The sequence below is a fragment of the Excalfactoria chinensis genome, chromosome 4 (assembly GCF_039878825.1).
Source record: "Excalfactoria chinensis isolate bCotChi1 chromosome 4, bCotChi1.hap2, whole genome shotgun sequence".
NCBI classification, from domain to species: domain Eukaryota; kingdom Metazoa; phylum Chordata; class Aves; order Galliformes; family Phasianidae; genus Excalfactoria; species Excalfactoria chinensis.
The window spans coordinates 63210478-63224531 of NC_092828.1; the positions used below are offsets into that span (position 1 = coordinate 63210478).

Sequence of the window (14054 nt, forward strand, 5' to 3'; positions counted from 1 at the left end):
AGCTCAGTTCAGAGGGAAGGTTTGCACTGCTTTATTGATGCTAACCTGCAAACTTTGAATGGCAGCTAATAGGTGCCCTACCCTGTGCAGGTATATCCGTGCATGTGACACAAGTTACATACTTCCAGCTGTGGCATTCCTGTATGCTTTTATATCCTAGTTTTGCAGAAGGAGAAAAGGAGTGAGGCCAGGAGCATGAGCTGGATACATTAGTTAATAACCCAGACACCTTTTAAGTCACTGCATTTATTTCCCCCCTAGTGCAGACAATTACATCATAGATCCTATCATCATCTGATTGCGGTCTCTCTGGAGCAGATTAGTTTTCCTCCTGTGATTGTAATGTGGTAAATTTCCAGAAAGTTACTCTTTGGAAACCTTCCATTTATACACATCTTTGATGGACTGAACTTGTGTTTAAAATACTTCTCTTTTTCTGGTGTTTTTTATGTCCCTTATATGTTTATGGGGGGCAGGGGAACAGTACTTAGCGTCAGTAATCATTTTACTGAGCTAAATAAACTAATTGTAATATCCCTTAATGAAACAGACAGTGTTCATTAGGTCCCCTCTGTATCTCCCATTATTTTCTTCACTGTGGAAGGACAAGAACAGCTCAGTATATGGAATGAGGTCCCACAAACTCCTTGTACAACAGTACTACAGTTAATTCTTATATTCATTAGTTATACTTTATCTGCACAGCCTCAGTTCACATTTTTCTTCTGCAGTCAATTCACAGAGTTGGTGAGCAGTCACCAGACACTGAACTAGTCCACTGAGGTCTCTGCTTTGTCTTTTTGACTTTATGCTATTTTTGCTTTAAGTGGAAGTCCCTGACAGAAGTTCCTGTGTTACTGTGCTTGCATTGCATAGTGTTTGATCTTACTACATTCGTACTTCAGTTTCCCAGATCATCTTTATTGTTTTTTCCCCATTATATTCCTGCTTTCATTTGCATTCTTGTCAATTTAGTTTTATTAGCAAAGCTCAGTACATTTCTCCTCTTTGACCCATGTCCATTAGTGGAAATATTAATTAAGATTATTCCCGAAGTAGATCCATCAGGAACTTGACTGGCGGTGCTTTTCTAGGCTGATGATTTGCACTTCAATGCAACTGATCCATTTGTCTGATTTAGCCACTCTTAACCTTTAACCTTGTATGTTGAATAGAGCCAATGTGTACATCATGAAGCTTGAAATGAAAGACTGCAAAAAAAAGTGAGATCTACCCTTTATCCAGAATTAGGTTGCTGATGTATGTTGTTGGAGAGCAGCAGGGCTGGCTGCTGCCTATGGGTGCAGAGCTGGACCTGATGTAGCTAGCAGGGCCAGATCCTTGCCACAGTGCCATACCGAGGTTGCGACAATGTTCAAGCAACTGTTGAGACTCTCCAGAGGCTTTGTAGTGATCTGAGGTCTGAGGTCATGCTGGGAAGCCAGTCCCTGAATTGAGGTCTGGATCCATGGAGTGCATGTGTAGGACTGTGGCTGAGCTGCTGGCCAGTGCTGTTCTGATGAAGCTTAGGCAGAGGCTGAGAACTGCTGCTGAGGTGAAATGAGGCCTCCAGGTCTGTAGAGTGGCAGCAGGTCTCAGAAGAAATCTTGTCAGGACCAGTAAGACCTTTTCATGTCAGGGCTCTGGCAGATATTTAGTTGCTAATCAGGCTTCCTCTTAATTAAAAACACAAAAAGAAACATGCTGTTTACAGGATGCATGGTCATCTTTCTGTGGAAAACATTGTTGAATCACATCTGTATGTTAGGAAAGCATCTGAGGGTATGTTTTCTAGCTAGAGCTGGTTATAATAACAAAATAATTCCTCCTCATGCAGTCTTTCTGATCCACTGAGATGAGAAAAGGAAGATGTAAGAAATTGCAAAGTGATTTTTTTTTCTGTTTATTTCAAGGGTTTGCTTTTTTTTTTTTTTTTTTTTTTTTTAAACTATACTGGTTTTTTAACTATACTGATACTAAAGATTTCTTTAGTAGCTATATGCATAGGCTATGCTACCCAGGTTAGTTAAGCATGTCCAGGAATGTTTCCAGACTCTGAAATCAACTAGCTGGTATTGAATAGCCTGCACTGTTGCTCTTAAACCTGGCCTGCAGAGCAATTGCTAGGAAACTATGTTCCATAATGGTCCCTGCTCATTGCTAACACCAGATCTGTTCCCAAGCCAGAAATCATTTTGAAGATTGCTCTTTAGTGCTAGGACTGCTCCAGTCATTTAACAATTTAGAAGACAAATGATAATGGCTTGAGTTGCTTTTATTTTATAGATACAGTGAGGCATTCAGAACTTCCTCTACTTTCCCAGATCACAGACAGCATCGCTGCATAGAAACCAAGAGAGAAAAGCAGTTAGGCAAGAAACCTTTGAGTGCTCAGAAAATCATCTAAATGTTTGGGAAATTACTGTGTTTCTTCACCTGACATTTTCAAAATGTGCAGTACTGGTGTCAGTTATACTGATAAAAAGTGAAATGAGAATGATACTGTAATGCTGAAATGGCAGCTAGATCTACAGGCAGATTCTCCAGTCCAGAGGTTTTTAACAGTAATACCCCTTAAATAACTGCCTAGCTTGATATGATCTTGTCTTTTACGTATTGATTAAAGCCTCTGGTAGATGAAAAGCTGTATATCAAACTGAACAAACTATAGGTTCGATAGAAAATCCTGTAGATCTTTAATTACAGATCTTGACGTATATCTTGTGATCATCTGTTCAGCATGTAAGAATATAGAAAGACAAGTCAAATATTGTCCTTTGAAATTGTTTGCTTTGTGGTCAGCAGGATGCGTGATCTTCAGCTGCTGGAAGTTAATTTGTTTGAATTAAGAGAAGAAGCTGTAAAACAGGTTAACGTAACAGTCCTACTCAGATTATTATTATTTTTTTTAATAGTGACTCTGACCCAGTATTTTAATTGGATTGCAGGCATGATTGGCTAGTCAAAAGAAAATGGAAGTATCTAATCTGTGTAGAGTTAAATTAAGCATTTGAAGTGTGGCACGTGGAACAGCAGTGGGCAGATTAAGAAAGGAATGAGATAAAATGGGAGTTGTGTTATGTCATCCAAAGTCCTGGAATAAAACTCTCTGACCCCAGTGTGGTGTTAGGAAGTGGCGTTCCTTTATTCCCCACAATGTGCACCAGGTGACTTGAAAAGCGAGTGTGCCCTTTCAGAGTTTAGGTTTTTTCATTTGAACAGTTAAGACATACATATGCAGTACACTGGCATCCATATTCTATTTCAAGGACTCATTAATATATGCTGATGTCCTGTTGGGCTTACTCAGTGGTATCTAGAGCAGCTGAGTGCCCATCCACTTCTTCCTCATTTTCCACCATCAGCTTCATTGCTGAGGCATTTGACTAAATTTCAGCTGCTTTTCTCCAGTTTGGAAAATTTCCATTGCTTATTAGGTCATAGTGAGCAACTTTTAAAACAATATAAGTGGAATCTGATGAAGATGTCCTTGCACCCACTGCGTGCAAAAGATAAAAGTATTCTATCAGGACTCCTGTGCTTCTTGTGAGGCTGAATAATTGTGGTAGAAGATAAAAGTGTTCTATTGTGTCCCCAGTGCAAAATTATTGAGGAAAACGACTATTCACCTGCTAAAGTTGAAATAGAAAGTTTTAGAACTATCACTCGTAGATTACTTTTGCTAAATCAAAATCATGGTTCTTAAACTAATGTACTAATCCCTATTGCTAAACAAACCAATGTCATGTATGGAAGAAAACTAAGCAGAATGTGAGTAGTATTTAGAGGAGAATTACTAAAATAAAAGATTCTAAGTATATCTTTTAAATGGACTGCTTAACTGAGGTTGTCCATGTGCTGACAGACTCTCAGTTAAACTTGGAGAGGAAGAACAGAAGGAGCTGGACAGCACTGAGAACAAAAGTAACTGAAGTGTGATGTAATTGGAACAGTGTGTCTGATAGTACAGAGGACAAGGCAAGCATTTATGGATTAAGAGTAAGGATTAGTAAAGACTATCAATTCTGTTTCATGTGTAGGAGAGACAGTTTAACTGGGATGAGTGGAGAGTTAAAAGAAAACAGGAGTTTGTCTCAGTGTGACAGTAAAAGATTCTTAGAATGTCAAAATAAGAACTTATTAGTACCATGACAGTCAGTGAATGTTTTAAAATGAGAAACATCATGAACAGTGAGAATCACTGTTGGGTAACAAATAGTGTTGGCAGGGGAACAAATAAAACCTATGGCGTCTAAACAGTTGTAGGGAAATTTATTTATTTATGTGGGGGGCGGCTAACTAATTGGATTAGCAATAGCAGTGGGTTTCTGACAGACTAGCAACTGGCACTTTGGCCCCCAGAGACCTTTTTAATCATGCATTCCTACTAATCTGGATGAAAATAAAGTGACATGCTATGAAGGAGAATGGCGTACAGTGTTTCCAGGGAGTCCTACTTACAGTCAACAACACTGCAGAAATATTTGGGATACTAAGCAAAGTGCTTGAACAATTCCTTTCCCATTTTCTGTTAATTATTGTTGAATAATTAAATTATATACAGAAATAAAGCTCTGTAGAAGATGACCTTTTGTTTAGCAGAAATAAAGCTTAGTTATTATGAATGTGTAGTCAGAACTGCCAGCCATTGCTGTACTCAAAATCTTTGTTTATGAGCAAAACTAAATAATGTCAAGAATTTATTGTTACTATCATTTACTATCATTTAAGTCTTAATAATTTTAATCCAAGAACCATGATCATCCAATTGTAATTATTGCAGAAAGTGGGGAGAAAAAATGTGCAAAAAAATTTAATAGTAATGAAAATGTAGTTAAAATTGCTGTTCATATGCTTCTTATGAGCTAAAGAAAGGGTCAGAAGCTGTTCTGCTTACCTTTCCTCTACTTGTCTTTCATTCATGCCACTTGAATAACATTATCCTCCAACACTGCAAACACCTTTGTGAGGCCTGATTGGTTTCGGTTTGTCCTTGCTGTCCCACTGAGACTGTTTCAAACTGCCCAACTTGGCAGAATATTTAAACAACTTACTTTTATTGCATTCTGAATTTGACTCTCATTCTCAGGGGAACTGAGTGCAGCAGTCAAAAGTCACTTTACTTGTCACTTGTAACAACCATCAGAAAAATAGAAGTATGTATAGAACATGATGAGCTAGAAGGCACTTTGTCACCCATCAGCTATTACAAAGATGTCACCTACATTGTACTACATTGCGCTCCTCCAAATGATAGCAGTGTCTAATATAACAGAATTTATTAACTGACTCTAAATACACGCTGCTACTTTTCTTTCTTAATTTGACTTTAGACAAGGGGTAATCAAAAAGAAGGTGGAAGTTTAAATTGGAAAGGCAGTAGAACTTCTTGGGAAAACCTTCGCCGCTTCACGATCCGTACCTTCTACTACTATGGTAGTTTTGAATGTGCTTTGTAAGCATTGGCAAAAAATATGTAGCAGAGTTACAGTAACCTCAGTGATGATACATTCACTGCTACAGTTGTGAGTTCATCTCTGTGGGATGGCAACGTCCCTCAGGAAGTTAGGAAGACCCTCACCAGGACACTGGAGGTCAGATTAATGTGAACAATCATGGATCCTTATCCTGTATCTTTCTAGTCACTGTGAGTTTTGAATTGGCTGTGTCAAGTACTCAAAGTATGATATTTCTGCCTCCAGTGAACAGCTAAAATAAACTGTTCTTCATCTAAAACTATTGGCTACAAACTTCCTACATTCTGTGCCAAACCTCAAAGAAGGGAAGTGCTAACCACCTGGGAGTTAATTTCTTTGGGCTGTAATGTTTTCTTTAAAAGAGTTACCTTTTCTCCATGAGCATTCACTGAGGATACAGCACACATCCCAGTTTCATATATACACATTTCAAAACAGAAAAAAAAAAAGAAAAAAGGCTTCAGCCAACGTCATGAATGATAAGACTTTCTTGGAGAAATGTCTCTTAATGGCTCTTAGTAATTTTCTGTTAAAATTCACAGGATCTGTATTATTCTGTGTCTTCAGTTATGTTATTACATAGTAGTGATACTATGTGCAAGTGTGTATGTACCATGAAATAGACAAAGACACAGCCCATGACAAGAGAAAGATTTTATCCTATTGGAAGCATAACAGCTGGGGACTGGCAAAGTTTGGAGGGGAAGGCTAGAGATAAAAGATAAAAGAAATAAAGGAAAATTATGACAAAGGGATGTAGATTTGGAAAAAGAAAACTGGAACCAGAAGTACAAAGCTGTTGTGAAGTGATGGTATCCATGGAGAAAATTATCTGTCTGAATTATCTGACTATCTGAATGTCCAGTATTTGGGTGGTTGTGTTCTTTTGTCTGGCCTTCTGCAGACTTCATCCATGATCATCTGCTTGGACAGGAGAAAAAAAATAGAAAAGCCCAGGTTCATCAAAGTGCGAAGATCTAACAGCAAATTGAGTACCTAAGGTCTACAAACTGTTCTACAGATAAAGACAGAGTGAAGACCAAAACCAAAGATTTTGCCTGACTGTGTCTCACCATAAGATTTGTTATTTCCATTTCATTGGAACATGGAATAGCTGCTGTAGTTCTTACTCTTAGAATTTAAGCTGTAATCTAAACTCTGCATTTTACTGCACAAAAACATCAGCTGCAACTTTCCAATTCTTATCTACCCAGGAACAGCTCTGCTAAATTACCTATGTATCATTTGTAATGATTTCTTTACTGCCATGTTGCTTTGTGTCCTGATTATTTTTATTTTTTTTTTCCCAGTAAATTCCTTCTTTTTCTTTTCATTTCTTTCCCCCTTTGTCTTTTCACCAACCTTTGGAAAGAAGAAATTCATCAGTGTTAATCTCTTTCAATACCGTCCTAGAGGGAGGCACATGCTTACTGGATTGTGACATCTGTGAACATTTTATTTTCTTTTAGCAAGGAATGACAGAGACTCTGTTTTTCAAGCAGTTTTAAAAGTGCATCCCGATGTTTTCTATAAGGGTGGCAAAGAATTGGCAGCATGTGGCATTTCAGAGGAATTCATATAAACACCACGGTGGGGGTTTTTTGGAGCTGAACACTTTTTACTGGAGAACCCTGGGTGTCAGTGTGCCAACAGGTCATTAATGAAGAAAACTTAGCAAAAGTCAGTGCTTCCAGGTCAGCTGAAAGCTTGGACAGGAGAGTTTCTCGAACCTATTTTCCTATGTCTTTGTTACCAAACAAGGGTGAGACCTGAGAATAGAGAGAGTACAGTCTGGGAAATGAGAAATAGCAGAAATGCAGCTTGTGCTGTGAAAAAAATATATGCAGCAGAAATGACAACTGTCAAGAAGGATTTAAAATGCATTGTAAGTCTTCTGCCAGTCTACTCTCTGGAGAGAGAGAGAGAGGAGTGTAGGTGGTGATGAAGAGCAAGAGTACACTAGGGATTTTTGAGAGTAGTTCTAAAAAGCATTGCAAACAGTGTGAATTGCTTGGGGCTGACATACTTAGGCCTGCTGCATACAAGAAGTTGGTGCTGTGTTATTTTTAGGCAGTGTGAAAAACACCAACTCCACAAAAGGGAATTGATCACACTGATTATCTTCATACAATTATCCTTAGGATAATGGTAATTCACAGCTTATGCTTATTTCAGTTTCCCGAACAGATTATTGTAGGTATGTAAGCATGCAGAACTGCTAAGGGAGTGGAGTGAGCCAGAATTAAAACTGAGGCATGAATGTGATAGTATGAACCTGGGAGCCGGGTGCTGGGAATTGTGCTGCCCAAAGGGAATACATTTAAAGGCATGGTGAGTAACTGCCAAGAAAGAGGCAGGTATGCTGCTGGGAAGAAGATAAAGTGCCCATGGCTCTTGCTCAAAGCAGTGGCACTCACAGGATATATGCATGTTTAATGATCCAAACATGCATTTGTGTGGCTCCAGGAAGGCAATTTTTTAAAAATTATGGGGGAAATATATCTTGTCTTTATGGCTTCTTTTCTCCCACATCATTGAAGTGAGTGAGGGAGTCAGCTACGGGTGGAGCATAAAGTGAGGGGCAAGTCACTTCTTCATCTACTACTAGCAGGATTTAGTCTCATCAGGAAAACAACAGTCCTGCACCTTAACTTGATTCAAAATGTGAACTGAAGTTGCTTCTTATTTCTTGATTGTTGTTTGTTTATCCCATGATGAGACCTGCTGACACATCATCAAATGATAGCAGGTAGAATTAAATAAGCAAGCAAAGCAAAAATCAGCAGGAAGAAAACTTCCAACTTCAAAATAAAGTAATGTAAAAAAAAAACTGTTCCGTATCAAGGAAAGGTAATTGAATTTGTGAATACTAGGCAAACATCCTCCAGTAAAAATAAGAAGTGCCGATGTAAGTATTTCTTCTTCAAAAAGAAAGATATGAAATAAATCATCTGTCTGAAATTTCTGGCAGTGGAAATATGGTATGTTTTGGAGGAGATTTTTGCTGTACAACTCCAGATGAAATATTAATGAATTTACTCATCAGATAAGGAGCAGAGTATAAAATGAGTTGTCACTCTTTTCCTCAAGTTTATGCTTTAGAAGAATCTTAACATTAAACATGAAAAAAATGTCTGCGGAAGAACTTGCGTTGTTCTTTTCTTTCCTGATGGACCACTGAAATGTACAACTTGACCAGGAATAACACCTAACTGAAAGTTCTGAAAAAATAAGAAAATGACCCCTTACTATTGCACTGTCTACTATAGCATATAGCTGCTTAAAACAAACATTTTTGTTATTTAATATAGAAAGCATTGATATGCAGTGTATATAGACTAGAAAACAACTCGAACTATTCTTGATAGCAGTGGTACATTTTTATTGGGATTTTCCTCTGTGCTGTATAAAATTTTCTGGTGTTTTCAACATTTACTTCAACTAAGATATTACCACAAGTAATAAATGCGACTTAATTAAAAACTGTTATTTACTCAAAAATTGGTTCACAACTTATTTGTCTGCAGTATTGACATATGTTATTGTGTAATCAATGAATATACCGATGTTATGATTAGGAAATATACAGAAGAGCTAGGCTGAACAAGTTGTTATGTTTGAGAGGAATAGATGGAGCTTATCCTTGGCTTACTGGAAGTCTTCACACAGAGCAATCTCCAAAAGAGATCCTTCACCTGTGGTAGTCAGCTCTTAAATGGGGTCTAGGAGAGGTAGAGCCGAGCTCCACCTGTTCTGATAGCACAGGAGAATCGCCTTCACCTGTGCTCCCAGGGCTGACTTTTTGCTCACCAAAGGTGGTTAATCAGAGGTTCAGGACATGATTCAGCAGTTCCTGTACAGTTATCTATGTTGCCTATGGTTGCTATTAAGAGGAATAACTAAAAAAACCTTGGTTTTTGAAAAGGGTAAAAAAGGAAAGTAGGTAAATAATTATTTCCATTATACTGTTCACTGTTTTATAAGTGGCAGAAAGGTGGGGTTGGCTGAATGGTTTGTATGAAAATCCAGCTCTGCAGAAACACCGTTATGGTTTTCTTTGTGAAGGTCAAGTGTTGCTTCCAGGAACAGTGACTGAAACAGTGAAGGAAGAAGGGAGGATGAGTTAGTAAAACTGAGGGGATAAGTGAATGCAAATAATGCTTATCTTTTGCATGTTGTGGGGAGCTGATGTAAATCTTTTAAAGTGAATGAGCTCAGATGAGCTACATGCATCAAGTAATGTATTTTGACTTCTGTTAGATAGATTAATATAATCCTGCCATTTTTTGAGAACTTTCCCAGTGTGCATATCTATTGTGCTTGTGCAGTCACATTTCACTTCCCTTCGATATGTGCTTTCAGGTCATTTCAAACATGTGCATGCGTAGGAGGAAGGGAAAGACAGCGGAGTGCTGGAACAGTCTTACAAGTAAGTTGTATTAGTTATCACTGGTGGGAAATATTCAACAAGTTTCATAACTGATGTAGTAAAGAAATCAAATAAATTAAATTGCGCATTTATATAGGGTGAAATGTATGCTATTTAGCCCCACTCTTTTTGTGATAAAAAGTTGATTGTAGGTGTCTCTATCACAAATGAAAAATCCCTGGATTTGACTATAAAATAATCAGTACTTCTTATGTATTTTGTTTATTTATTTGTTGTTCTATAGAACTAAATGGCCAGGTCTGTATGTTCAGACTGTTTGGTCTCAGTTGCATAGTTGCTCTTATCTCACTGGGTGTACTGAAAGGTGAAAATCTGATGGAGTGGGGATTTAATTGCCCAGCAGAGGCTAATGTTTACTTTTACAGTGAGAGATGTGCAAAGCAGTGTACTTCTGTTACACAAGTTTGTACTCATGTGCTTTTGCTGCAGCCTTCTCCCCGTTGGCTGCTGTAATTTTTTCCACATAGCTACCTTTGGGATGAGATCAATAATCTTTGCCAGTAACCTTGCTCTTCTGCCCTGTGAGTAGCTATGTGCACTAATGTAGGCAAATACACATATTTGCCAGAAGAAGAATGTTCTGTGGGAAAAGTGCTACAATCATGGTATGTTTTCTAAACAATAATTTGATTCCACTGCCAATATATTACTTTACTTTTTTGAGTTTTGTGCATTGTGAGCATCCTGCTTCCAGTCTCACTCTTACAATTACTGATTAACATGCTAAAAACTATTTCAGATTAGCCCTATCTTTTTCCGCTTTCCATCGCCTTGATCTCTAAACTGACAGAATTGATTTTCTTGTAAACTAACTACAGCTATGGCTTGAGTCTAAACCCCTTGGAGCAGTTGTCTTTCCCTCCAGGCTAAAATAGGGAGTGGTTCAATGTTCTTTTGTTTAATAATTGCTAAATCAATAGAGGCCATAGGTCAGTAACATAAACCTGAGGAGGTAAGACGAACATAGGAGGGTCTATGGATTGTGATTAAACTGTTTTCTAGATGATGGAGAAAAGTCAAAGAGGTGCTGATTAGTAAGCAGCCAGTAGAGCTGTGTGCATGGAAGCATTCCCTGAGGAAGCAGAAGCTGGAAGCAGGATCCTGTACAGAGGCACCGCACCAGAGCACAGTCCTCACATGTGCTAGAAAGCACTTGGGGTTTGGTGAGGTGGCCCAGACAACCTGTGTTTCAACAATCATGTGGATCAAATAGGGTTGGTGTTACATTTCTTGGGAAACTATCAGTACTTAAAGGAGGATGAGCCTCTTTTTTTCTTCCTCCCAGCGCCCTGCTTTTTTTAGAGAGTGGAAGGTCAACCCTGTAAAGCAAAGGCAATTACTACATTTGCGTATTTGTTTTGGTTCTCTTTCAGTTACTCCAGTTGTTTAGAAAACATATACTTATCTACTAGATGAGATAGATGATCTTACGTACATGGCCTTTCTGATAGCTCTGAGAGGCTTAATTGCTGGTAACTGACTACACTGCAGTTCTTTTTTTCCTTGACTCTGCTTAATCATGACTCTCAATCCTCAGCTTCAGGGTATACAAAAACTAGTGAAATTACAGAAGATCTGTGAGATGGTAATAAAACATGCAACTTTTTGATGGATGTTATATTCAGAAGGTGCAAAAAATAGCTGTGAAAAATTCTTAAAGAACTGTGAGTAGGTCTTCCAAATAAAGTCGGGCAGCTGTGGTTTCTAGTTACATAGACTAAAATAACTAGATAGGTATATAAATTATTATATGGTGGGGGGAAAAAAAAAAAAAAAAAAAAAAGAATTGGATTTCCTGCCCATCATTTTTCTGCTTGAGAAGTGGGATTCTGCTGCCCTGTGATGGTTTTTATGAGTGGAGTCCTTGAGGGAAGCGATTTAAAGAGAATGTGTGGAATAGGAATACCAGCTGTGAAAGGGAGTAAGTACTGGATGGAACTAACTACATTTCACAAATTCATACACTTGCTGGAATAAGCAGGAGAAGAACTGAAGTCTTCAGCAGCCAAACTGGCTTTTTTCTGTTTTTCTGGTGTCATGCTTTCTAGAAATACCCAGAGACCCTGGTTAATATCAGCGTTCATTGGCTTACAGTTTCCGATGTTTAATGTTTTTAATTAGCTTTTCAGGGACGTTATTTTTTTCCTTTTGCAGCTTCATGGTCTTTATTGTTTTCGGAGGCAGAGGAAAAAAAATGATGTTAAATTGGAATTTTGTTGATAATTACTGTAAGTATCAGTATGAGATCTGAGAAGAGTGTTTGGTGTAGTTTAAGCATACATAGGTACAGATTACTACTCACAATGTGTGTCCGGCTTGCTAAACAGAAATGTTTTATGCTGAGAAAACGTTAACAAACAAACACAGAACAAAAAATAACCCTTCAAACTGAAGAAAAAACACTCTTGAGAGATGTCCAAACTCCAAAAAGTAGGGGAGATGAAAACGGTAAGAATAATTGTTCTTCAAATGAGATTTAAGACTGCATTCAGCCAAATGGTTTGATTTATTTTACTTTTGTTTTAATCTTTACAATAAAATGAGCAGACAATTAGCCTATGATTTCTTTTTTCCTTTTGGTCTGTGGATTTGCAGTCTGTGTTGTTTCCATACTTCTTGAAACTCCGAGCACATATTAAAAATATATGCTGCTGTTTAGAATTATATTGACAGGTAACGAAAGCTTTAAACATATTTTACTCAAAAATGCAATTTTGTTTTAGAACTTAAGTGCTTTCTTAAACTCTGACAGATTAAACTTATTTGTTCAACGGTTATTTTTATTGATTCAAAATCCGAGCTGCAAGCACTTTGAATGAAGAATTGAGGGCTCATCTGGTTTCATTACACAGCAGTTCATTCAAATGCAACCATATCCCTGATACAATTCAAACACAACACATTTACCTGTGCTTTTGGCTCCAGCTTTTTGAGGGCACAGTGGCTGTTAGATAGGAAAAAAAACATCCTTCTAGCTAGGCTCAGATGGATCTGTTTTAACCTAGGTAAATCACTGAAGTTTTATCACAGAAGAATTCAGTCTAGATTTCAAAACTAAGACTGAATAAATATTTGAGTTAATGAGGCTGTAATGGGCTCAGCCAATGCAGATACTTGGGAAGCTGCACCTGCACTAGTTTAGTACTCTGAGTATCTCTATTCAGAGTCTGTTCTGAAGGCACTATATATTTCTGTATCACAGTGCTCTAAGCCAGATTTATTTTTATTTAGTTAGGACAAAATAATTACATATTCTAGAAATGTTGGAAACTAATTTTTGTCCTACTTCTAAAACTCATTAGGGGGTGTTGTTGATGAATGCTGTTTGAAATAGAGAATGTGTTCTGGATCAAAATCCTCCTTTTTTTGTAGTGAAATGGCATGATAGTTGAGGGCAGTTAAAATTGTTGAAAATAAAGCATTGAGAGGAATACTTTATAAAACCATTTTGTGAACGTGTGAATGAAAAATAAAGTGGAGACTGGGGCATGAGTGTGTGAGAGCCATTTCATCGGGGATAGTTTTGAAAATACTTTTTTGCTCCAAGTCAGAACACAAATGAATCAAAGCACATCAAGTTCCTTGCAGCAATTTCTTGTTTCTGTCAGCTCAGCTCCAGGGCTGGGCAAGCCCATGTGGGAGAGATGTCTCCATGATATGATATGGCTGTGTGATGCAGGCTTCTTTCAAAGCAACCTTTGCTTTACAGCGTGCCCTCTTCCCTATGTGAACCACCTGTACTCATGCACACAGCCCTGTCTGAGCAGCTGGCACTCAGTCTCATACAACTGAAGTCTCTTGATTCTCTTTCACAGCTTTATTAGCCCTTTGCTTCATTGTCTGCTTTTGGTCAAAGATTTCAGCTAGATGCTGACATGGAGGGAAAATAGTTTTTGATCTGCAGGTCCCATCACATATTGATCTGCCCCAAGTGCTGCTCAGTTTAGTTCATGTGTTTGTTCCTTCCTGGCACTGGCGATTCAGCTCTTAGCCCGGCTCAGGTTGAGTAGCTTCCATGTTGCTGCCTCTATAGAGCCACTGCTCTGAGCTCAGGCTGTTTTCCTACTGCGTCTGCCTTTAATTCCTTTCCTTTGTTATCTGCCTCCCAGCACCAACAAAAGTGAAAC

The 14054-nt window shown here is 38.1% G+C and overlaps 1 long non-coding RNA gene across 1 annotated transcript in view; it reads left to right on the forward strand.

Moving 5' to 3' along the window:
• Positions 1–14054, forward strand: part of LOC140251292 (uncharacterized) — a 113435-nt gene that overhangs the window by 54460 nt on the left and 44921 nt on the right. The gene's annotated exons all lie outside the window — the stretch shown is intronic.